The sequence below is a fragment of the Octodon degus genome, unplaced genomic scaffold (genome assembly GCF_000260255.1).
Source record: "Octodon degus isolate 3935 unplaced genomic scaffold, OctDeg1.0 scaffold00131, whole genome shotgun sequence".
Lineage (NCBI taxonomy): Eukaryota > Metazoa > Chordata > Mammalia > Rodentia > Octodontidae > Octodon > Octodon degus.
This window is the reverse complement of record NW_004524707.1, coordinates 4671123-4681856: the sequence shown is the minus strand read 5'-3', so window position 1 is coordinate 4681856 and position 10734 is coordinate 4671123. Positions and strand designations below refer to the sequence as shown.

General features: G+C 50.1%; 1 long non-coding RNA gene across 2 annotated transcripts; it reads right to left on the bottom strand.

Annotated features, from left to right (window-relative positions):
- Positions 1 to 5149: 5149 nt before the first annotated feature.
- On the bottom strand, positions 5150 to 10033 carry LOC111812608. Of its 2 annotated transcripts, none has more exons than XR_002818075.1 (3): positions 9588 to 10033; positions 8650 to 8786; positions 5150 to 5382 (listed from the first exon to the last, which is right to left on the bottom strand). It is a non-coding gene; the product is annotated as an uncharacterized LOC111812608 (long non-coding RNA). The 2 variants fall into 2 exon arrangements; XR_002818074.1 differs by having other exon boundaries at positions 8650 to 8766.
- Positions 10034 to 10734: the final 701 nt, after the last annotated feature.

Here is a 10734-nt window from a genome sequence, read left to right as displayed (position 1 = left end):
GAGCTGGGCTTCCAGTCTTGAGGGCATTGGTTCTTGCCCCGTGTGGCCCAGGCTCTACAGAAGCAGTGCTTGGAACTTGTGAAAAATGCAGAATCTCAGGCCCCACCTTCATCTGCTGACTGGGAATCTGTATTTTTATAAAATTCTAGGCAACTATATGCACAGTAAATAACTGCCAATTCATGCATCCACAATAGAGTTCAAAATTAGTCTTCAAGTGGCAGGGAGATGTTTATAGCGTCCCCTGGAGGCATGGAGGGAGGTGGCTGCCATTTCTGGCAAGGATTTGACTCAGAAGAGAAAGAGCCCAGATCAAATTGCTGCAGATGAAGCAACTCGGCTAAAAGCCAGGCCATCAGGAGGGCAGAGGGGAATGCTGTGGGTTTTCCAGGTGATGCCATTAGCAGTTGGGTTAGAAGACAATGTGCCATAATGACACGGTAATGAATGTAATTGATGCCACTCTGTTAAGGAAAGGGGCACTTCCTTCATTCAGCCATCCTTTCTTCCTAGGAGGCAGACAGTCATGGGGAAGGCAACTAGGGAAGGAGTGCTCTGGGCTTTATTTTCTGCTTTGATCTGCTCCTTGTCCTCCCTCAGCTAGAGCTCTCTGTGCTGGCAATTCAGGGTCATGGCCCTCATACATCTCAGTCGCTGCGCACCTGCAGGAGGTGACTTGCAGCCAGGTGCCCATGGGACTGAGTGGCACACCCACCCTGGCTCCCATCTGCAAAGGACCTTGGGGAACAAGCAGCAGCTGGAAGACACACTCCTTTTGTCATGGTCACTGGCCTTTGGGACTCTACAGGGATGTGTAGGACCAGACGCGGTGTCAGCCGGAAGCTGCTCCTGCAGTGCTGAGCTCAGCGCTCACGCAGGGCCACCATGCCCTGGCCATGTCACTACAGCCTCCTTCCCCTTGTGTTTGCTGTTTTTTCCTTTTTTTTTTTTTTTGTCTTTTTGAGATGAGGTCTTGCTATGCAGTTCAGGCTGGCCTTGAACTCACTTTGTAGCCCAGGCTAGTTTTGAATTTGCAGTCATCCTCCTGCCTCAGCTTCCAGAATGCTGAGCTTATAGGAGCTTACACACCACATATGGCTTCTTGCCTTTTTATTTTCCTTGCTTGTTGTACTTTTCTTAAGCATTCCAAACTTCTTCTGGGTTTATTAGCTCTTACCATTTTCCTTTATTTTTCACCTATACTTTCTACCCACCCTGGAAAGCTAGAGCAAAAATTAAATATGACACTTACCTGGGAAGAATGTTATTTGTTTCTGCTTTATACTGTGCCTTTTTTTTTTAAGAGAAAAGAAAAAGCCTCAAGTTTCCTACAAGATGACCCATACACTGTCTGTAAAGGAAAAACAAAACAAAACGAAACACATACACACACACACACACACACACACACAGAAAGAAAATTCATCTAAAGCGAAGCAGATAAGATGTAAGATAATCATTCTTGAAGTCAGGGCTGGTCATGATTGTGATCACTTGCATGATAAATCTAAGACTGGGCTTCCAAAGGCAAATGTAATGAGCTTCTGTCTACTTGTTCTGGGAGGTGAATACTAGGTGAGCCTAAAGAAAATCTTACCTGATAATAAGATTATGATGATTAAAAACAATTTTTGCTTGGCTAGAATCTCCAGCACTTGCTGACTTCTTTGCTTGCATTGCTTTGTGTCAGTTTTCAGTTATTATGGCAAAATACCAGAGGAAAATCAACTATAAGAAAGAAAGGCTTATTGTGGCTTACAGTCGCAAAGGTTGTCTGTGGTCAACTGGTCAAGTTGGTTTTAGGCCCACAGAAGGGCAAAAAATGATGGTGAGATCACACCCTGGAGTAAAACTGCCCTCTCCCTGGTACCAGGGAAGCAACAAGAGGCAGGAGGGGGCAGTGTCCCCATAGCCTCTCAAGGGCACACGCCCAAGAACCCAGCTTCCTTCCCTCAGGCCCTCTCCTAAAGGTGCCATTGTTCTAGGCAGCTGAATTAGATAGAAATGTTACAGGCAGTCAGACAGGGCTGGGCCCTCAAGGAGACATATCAGAAGACGAAATACCTTGCAATTGTGAGAGAGATGGATGCTCTTGCTGTGGGCCAGGCCTAAAGACCAAAGATCGAACAGATGCGCACTTCCCTACAGATAAGCATTCAGAATTGATCCTCCCTTTGAGGAAGCCAGGAGGAGTCACTAATCCAAATTCTACCAGCTACTGGATAAACTCTTATCCTCTATTCATGCCTACTTGCTATGTGACTCGCTTCCCCATTTGGTCCTAGATTTAATCAATTTTACCTGAGCAATGGTGTTTGTAATCTTGTTGGTTGACCATAGTTTTGTCCCATCTCATGCCCAATTTCCCATGTTGTCCACCTTAGATCCACATGGTTTTACTCTATAAAAGGTCCTGGAAATCAACCCCCAGCGTGCAGTGCTGCCCTGCCCCCGGGGTGTGCTAAGACAGTGACTGACACTGGGTGTGGTGGCCGTGCCTGTAATCTCAATGTTTAGGAGGCTGAAAACAGGAGGATCACTACCAGTCAGATCTGTGTAGTGAGAGCCTGTAGACCCTGCACTAAATACATTGGAAAAAAAAAAAGTCCCTAGAAGAGACAGCTTCCTGGGGACAACCTGATCGTGCCCGCCTTCTGTCCCTGTTAGACAAAAGCTTTCTTTCCCCCAATAAATATATTCTACTCTTAACCTCTGTTTGTTCCTAAAATTCATTCATCGGTTTTAGAGAACGCAATCTCATCCCGGGTACCTTTCAAGTTGGGACTTTCATTTCCCCTATATCGCCGCTACCTCGCGGTGGTGTCGCGGGCTGTCTTTGGGAACACTCCTGGATCGGAAGCACAGCACCTCATCTAACCTTCGCACCAGCGTTAAACGACAGGGTGGGGCAGTGGTCCCGGGTGGGAATTCCTGAGCTGGAGAAAGTCCGCGCTTGGATTCCAGCCTTGCCACTCACCAGCTACGTGACTTTGCACCAGCCTGCTGCCCTCCACCATCCATAAAACTGAAAGTGATTTAACGTACACGAAGCACGCAGATCCTGGCTCTCGGTGAGAATTCCCCTGTGTTATCATTATTCCTACTTGACAGATAAGGAAATGGGGTCTTGGAGAGGTTAAGTGGCTGGCCCAGAGTGCCACGGCCTGATCCGATTGGCACCAGGGCTGATGTGACCCTCTTAACCCGGAAACTCCGGAGGCGAGAGAACAGGGTTAGCCCGGAGCAGCCCGTGTTCGGCTCCCTCGAGAGAGCGTCCTGCCTGCGGACTCTTTCGGTGCCTCCCTGCCGTTCAGTGTGCCTCGTCCTCTGGACAGTGTCTAATTTCAATAGGTCCCTGCATGAAGTTTAATGATGAAGTTGTCTCCAAGTCACACAGTGTGACTATGGGTTCTCTATTTACATTCAATCACAGCCACCAGTTTCTTTTCAAATACAGTTGAACACTGATGAAATTTAGGTCAGTGTCGACCCGAAGGTCCACTTCAATATCATGTCTTCTAGGGAACAATGCTTGCTTTGCTATTTTCTCTACCCATTGTGCACGAATGTCCTCAGCGGCAGCGAACTTAGGTGAAATGTGGGTGTAATTCCTATACTTCCCACCAGATGTCCCACTCGTTCCTGCTATTTGACTGGCTTTCCTCGCCCCGTTCAAGGGGAAGAGGATTGAGGTGTGTGTGTTGCGGTGGGGTGCGGGTGAGGGATGGACGGGGGTGGCGTGTGTGTGTGTGTGTGTGTGGAGGGATTGAGGCAGGAGGGAGAGATTGTGACAAGACTTCCAGATGCTGCTTCTTGTCCCCAGACAAAAAGAATTTTTTTTCCCCATTTTTTTTTTTTTTCCTCTGATGCATAGATGTCTGTCCGGTCTCTAAAATTCAGAAAGCTTCTATCTCTGCTAAAGAGCTCGTGTCTGACCAGAACCCTCCATCTCTGTGCTCGAGGCTGGAGCCACTGTCTGCAGCCCCTTCTGTTTGCCCAAGAGCCCCTTCGATCCTCCTTCCCCCACTGGGCTCTCTTTTTTCCTCTAGGTTGTGATTGAAAAAGAGATGGGGGGCTGGGGAGATGGCTCAGTGTAATAAGCGCCTCCCTGGCAAGTGCAAGGGCCTGAGTTCAATCCCTAGTTCCACCAAAAAGAAGGGGCAGCTCCTCCTGCCGGAGAGCGACGTGTGGCTGTGGCCCTGACTAGCCGTCTTGCCAACAGTGCAGAATTCGTCCGTATTAAGACTGGTGTGGTGAGAACCCCCCCCCCCCCCGCCCCCACCACCTGTTCTCCAACACGATTGCCACTTGCTTCTCATGGGCGGGGGCGTAAGGGAATTTAGTAGCTGGAACATTTCACATTCTGAAATTTGTCTCTCATCTCTCATCCAAGTGGTGAACTTTGTACCTGCATGCCTGCCCCACACTCCCTCCCTCCCTCCCTCCCTCCCTCCCTTCTTTCCTTCCTTCCTTTTTCCTTCCTTCCTTTCTTTTTTCCTTCTTTCCTTCCCTCCTGCCTTCCTTCCTCTTTTCCTTTGCCAGGTCCTACACACCCTGGGGAGGCTGGGGTCAAGGAGAAAATAGGCAACACAGTCTTTCTTACAGATGTTGTCTTTTGTACTGGGCCTCTCTGGAGCCCTTTGAGCAGCATCAGAAGTCACCCCAGGACACCCCCAGGCATTCATTATAGCCTAGAGGACCCCTATAAAACCGCCCTCTACACAGCCTGAAACCAGTGCCCTGACTGTAGGTTGTTCTCCAGCCAGAGATCTGCTGGGCATGTGGGTGGGATGCCTTCATTTAGCACTGAATTTAGAAGGCTTGTTGGGGACTCCTTCCCCCATGAAAGGCCTTGGTAACAAAAACCAGAACACAGTGCCACAGTTTCTACTTTCCGCATCCACCGCTGCATTGTATGTGTGGCTTTTAATATTTGGAGAGCCTTTGCCAATACACATTTTCTCCTGTACTGGGAAACAGGAGCCCAGACGTGATGTATTATTGATAGGATTGTAATTTACTCCTCTTGAGTTGTATCTACCATGTGTACCATTAGCACAAAATACCGAATTATCTGCTGTTGCATATATTTGTCTATTCAGGTCTGACTCAATAATATTTGCCTTTTGCCTCAATAAAAGATCATGAATGCAGAAAGCAGGGTAATATTATTTTTTGTTGTTGCTCTTGCAGGGAATTTTGATGAAAACATTTTCTGTGTTGTGCTCTTGGTGAGCCATGCTTTGCTATGAGGTTACAAGACAGAGAAGGGTGGGGGTTGAACGGGAAGATGGATGGGCAGCTCACAGCGTGCTCGCTGGCTCTTCGTGCTGCCACCTTGCCCGGCAGACTGCTCCTGGCCAGGCTCTGGGCTTTCTCCATCTACAAAGGAAGTCAACAATCTGTGCCTCTCGGGGTGGGGAGAAGGGCTGTGGGGCATGGACCAGGCAGACCTTGAGAGACACAGAGTCTTCTGGTCAGTTTTGGGCCCTGTGGCTTGGCCCACTCCTCAGCTCCTCAGCCAGTAATACAGAAATACACGAGCACATTTCTTGCTTTAAAAGGATTCCAGGTCAGAGGGCTCCAACCACGGTGCAAATGGAAATGTCACATCCTGTCTGCTTGGTGTTCTCTTTGTTCTGACCTTGGGCCCTCTTTCAGCGCCTCGAATGGGAGATGTTTGCTGGTTTGTTCGCTCCATACTCTGACTGCTACAACTCCCCCTGGAATTCACTCAGTAATTTTTATGAGTAAACAGGGTTTTAAAACATGCCTGTGGCTTGCCTTCCTAATCCCCTTTAGAGGTTCAGAATGAATGGGTGGGGGGTGGGGAGAGACAGGGACTGGGCTTTAAATCTGCATTAACTTGGAGACGGAAGACATGCTTATCCCTCCTGTTTCCTGCCTCCATCTGTGCCTCCATCCTTTCTCTAGGTTAGGGGGCCTGCTGCCCGCTTTCACAGTCGTGGGGTGGGGGGCCAGGCAAGGAGTCCATATTCAAAGCTGGGGCTGTCTTTATAGAAGTCTCCTTAGAAAACACCGCTTGGCTGGGGGGGTCTGCTGAGTTTGGCTGTCTGGGGCACATTCTGGAGGCAAAATCGGTTTTCTGAAGGCCTGTTGGAGCCAGGCTTTGTTAGTGCATGTCTCTTTGGCCACAGTGCTTCCAGGAGGGAGACCTCTTTACCTGAGGAAGGGGAGCAACTAATTCAAAGCTTTGCCAGGGTGTCTCCTTTGGCCTCAAGTGGCTTCGTGTGTCGTCTCCTTCAGTAAAGGAGAGATGTGGACTTAAAAAAAAATACCAATCGCACAAGAACATAAAGCCACTGAAATCAGTGCTAAATCTATCAAAGCAAATCATAGACCTTGACAGATGAGAAGTAGTATTTGTTTTTTTCTTCCCAGATTTCTACCAAGCCTGGTGCTTCAAGCATATGTCTTGAGGAGAAGAGACCCATATAAAGGCAATTACAATTGCAGAATGATGAATGTCGGATCTGACATTTTTATGTGTCAAATATGTTTAACTGCATTAACCTTTGCAGAATTTACACCATGTTCTCATATATGTCTTGTACAGCATCTGAAATATCTGCAATCTGCCTTCACTTAAATCTTATTTACATTTATTTTACTACAATATAAATGGATTTTTAAAAATCTTAATAGCGTTTTTTACCCCATTCTGCAGGTCCTTTGACACTGTGGGGAGTCAGAGGGCAGCAGAGTTCTTTGCTGATTGCAGATAGAGCCCCAGTCACCCGCCTGGGGACCCCAGGCAGAGGGAGCCAGTGCTGATGCTTGCAGCCCTGTCTGGGATTCCAGTGCTCAGGGGGATGGGCAGTCAGATCTCTCAGCACGAAGCACAGAGCAGAGAAGTTCCATGGCAGATGGGCAACTTTTAATTTTTACACATTACAGAAAACACACATTTCAACATCAATTTTAGAAAAGAAACACTCAGTGGTTTCTATTTGTGGTGCTTTTCCCAGCCTGCCCATTGTCCACCCCTTTGCAGAAAAGCATGTGCCCCAGATGTCCTCCGGCAGACACACTCTCATGGGTGGGAACATAAGGCTCCCAGGCCAGCGTGGGCCTCACTGTGGCCACCTCTGCTGCGCTGGCCCTGTCGTTGGCAGCTCCACGGCTCCTGAGCTTCACTCCACTGAAGTCTGGTTGCAGCAGACAGACTCCGGTGGAATGAAGGACAAGAGAACACGTGGATCGTCCAGGGACCTTCTTCTCAGGCTGCTCTACCTGGCAACCACCCTGCACACAAGCCTATGTCTGGCCAGAGGTTGTCAGGACCCTCCAATCACAGCCTTGGGAGAAGTTGAGAACCTGGATAATTATATCTTCCCTTAAGAATCATAGGCAGGGGGTTGGGGAGTGAACCCCCCCTTGGCAGGGCATTGGGGAGTGAACACCTACCAGTACCTGGCTTACAGTGAGACAAAGCTGAAAGCTGTAGTGCTGGGGAATCAGGGCTATTTCTCACTTATCATGCAGCTGCCCCCCACAATGTGAATCCTCCCGTGTTCAAATATTTGGGATGCTGGCTGTCCTCTCCCATGTTGAACCTGGTGTGGCTGGTCCTGTCTAGATTCTGCAACTGACTCTGAAGTCCAGCTGCTCTAAGCTTGCCTGAGGTGTGGGAGGCATGGGCAGGGGTACTCTTCTTCAAAAGCTCTGTACAAGGGGCCTGGGTAGCACTCTGCAGGCCAGCGTGCCAGCATAGAATCACCAAGTGGAGGGCAAGGAACTGAGGCCTGTTGTAGGGGTAGGATGGACGGGGCGTTTTACCTAGGGAAGCCAGCCACCAGGATCCCAGAAAGGGCACAACTACTTCTCCAAGGGCACAGGGATGAGGACTGAGGAGTGACAAGAGGAGTCCAGCCTGGTTTCCAGAGACTGAGCCAAACAGGGAGGACATGAACTACTGCAGAGGTTTTCGTGCTCTCTGAAAAGAAATGCCCACCAACCTGCTGGGAAGGCCTCACCACCCTGGCTCTTCCTTGCTGCGTTCAGACATGCCCAGGGCTTTGCATAAGCCCCATAAAAGGCTGTTCTCAGCACCAACATGCAGACTGGGTGGGTGCAGGCAATCCACCTTGTTGTTTGGAATCCTCGCTTCCTACGACTTGTTCTGACCTGAAACGGGGAGGATCTACCCACTGGCGGGTGTGGTGGCTCCTCCTCCTGCAGTCAGCCCAGGGCTGGGAGGCCTCACTGAAAAGGCCTTTGAGCATGAGTGTGGGGTTTCTAGTTGCTGCTGGGGGAGGGTCCCCTGTCTTTGTCCTCGATGTGAAGATTTTGTCACAGGGAAGGCAAAGTTTGCTGAGGGCCACGGACCTGGCCACTGAGAGGAAGAAGTTCAGTTCATCCTCTCCTGCTCAGCCTTCTAAGGGATACCCACAGCTCCCACCTGAGAGAAACGTGTCCTGCTCGGGACGATCTAGAAGACATAACCTCCCTGCGCTGCCTCCAACTCACAGCTCACTCAAAGGAAAGATGGAGGCTGTCTCTTGGCTCTGATAAATAATGGCGGGAGAGGGGGGTAATAGCAGTTCTGTACAGAAGAATCCTTGGCCTTCTAATTGTATTTCAGTTCAACTTGTGAAGCAAAAAGATCAATTCTTCTTCCAAACCCACCTTACCACACTCCTACTCTCCCAGTATGCACAGTGGCCCGGTTTCTTCGGTTCCTCAGTTCAGGGGGCAGAGAGCCTTGCCCCACATGGGGGGGGGTCCTTCCCTTCCAGATGAGAGCTGCAGACAGGACAGTGTCACTGCGGGAGGCCATGAAGCGGCACTGATGTTAGCAAGCGCAAAGCAACAGACGCTCTCCTCCTCCCCTTCCCCTTCCCCTACAGAGCTGTAGCTGCTACAGGGCAGGGACAAAGAAAAGGCAAGCAGGAGCTTGTAGTAGGACTCTTGACCTACTTCGAGCCCCATGCTGAAACTTAGGGTTCTTCTCCCCACTATTTGCCAGCTTAGTCTCCCAGTGGCCTTTGACTTCATATGTGTGGTGCCCAGTTGGGCTGAGGAGCAAACCGCACAAGTGTTGGGCTACACAGGAAGTCTCCTCCATGGCTGCCCTCCTGCCCTTCCTGCTCCCGGCACTGAGCCCTCACGGTGTCCTAGTACCAGCAGCTTGGATGCAGCAGCCAGACTGGAAGCAGCTCCTGAATCTCCCTTGAGCGCTGCACCTTGCACCCCAGAACTGAAAGCCACCCCCAGCCTCCCATTCCTCTAGTGCAGGACATCTCCTGAAATCAGACAGAAGAATGTCCTTGGTTCTGGCCTGCTCAACAAGCGCCCTGCCACAGCGGCTTCCATTATCACCCTGGTTTTACTGCCAGGGATCCTGGGAATCCTTGGGATGACTCCCAAGTGGCTGGGGATTTGGCTAAAATGCAGCAGGTTCAGCTATTTTAGCCTTGATGGAAGTTGGTGACTGACTTCCAATGAAGACAGCCCTCTCCGCTATTCTTTTCCGTTCCCAGGAACCTCCTCATCTAGGCACTTGGCACTGGCTTGACAAAGCCCCCCCCCCCCCCAAAAAAAAAGTCTAGAGATCTCAGACTCACCTGTGCATATGCATCTCTGAACCTTCAGGTGTCAGGGCCTGGCTTTGCGTTTGATGTAAAAGAACAAATTGTTGTAATGAAAATACAGAGCAAAGAGAGGGCTAAAGAGTCATGAATGTGAGAGGGGAAGAAGAGAATCTCCAGGCTTCTGTTGCCCCCAAGGACTGAGGACAGGAAGAGAGGCTCACACTCACTGCACAGAGCACCCAGTGCAGCAGGCATGCGCAGGGCAAGCAGCTCCTGGGGACAGGTGGGGGTTTGTCCCAGCAGCGCAATTCTCCCTGCCCAGAGAGTAGGAAAGCAGAGGGAAGCAGAGTGGAGGAGGGGGCTAAGGGCAGCTGAGAAGCAGAGCCATGGAGCGCAGTCCAGATTCAGTGGAACTTTTAGAGTAGATGTTGGCAATAGACAAAAAAGAAAAACTGGTTTTTCCTAGGCACAAGTGAAGAGGGAGCAGCCCATTTCAAGGAGGTGGTACTAGTTTCACTCTTTATTTATGCACCTCTCTGCAAAGCTTCTGGTTACCTGCCCAGTCCAGCCAATGGAGAACCAGCCCAGCGCAAGCTCCGCCTCGCAGAACCCACACCCAGGGGCTATGGACTCTGCACACTGGCCATACTGTCTTATTTTCCTGTAAAAACAGGAGAGGGAGGGAAGGTGGCTAACACCCCAGAGATGAGGAGACAGGTGCTGCAGGTCATCTGAGCTTTGTCCCTGAAGGCTGTGGCCTCACAGAAACTGGGGAGGAGGGAAAGAAGATTCGGGTATCCTATCTTGGCTCAGCAAGGCTGAGGGTGTTCGTGTGTGCATGCTCTATGTTGTGCATGTGTGTGCTGTGTGTCCATGTGTTGTGCTGTGCACTGTGCATGCTGTGTATGTGCCCTGACAAGCATGTGTATGGGCAGCAGGAATCAATGCCACCTAAGCTGGTAGCCGTGACCTGGACTCCTGGCTCACAGTGTAGTTCAGGGATCACATAGAATTGGGCTAGCCCTTCTAGGCTGGGCTGCAAGGAGAGGTCTGAGGCCTAGCTGGACCTGGCTTTTAGCATGCAGTGAATGTGCTGCTTTTCTTGTGGGAAACAAAGGGTTTTTATAACCCAAGACGCATTGCAATCCTGCTTTGTTTCCATTCCTTAGGGATGGGGAAA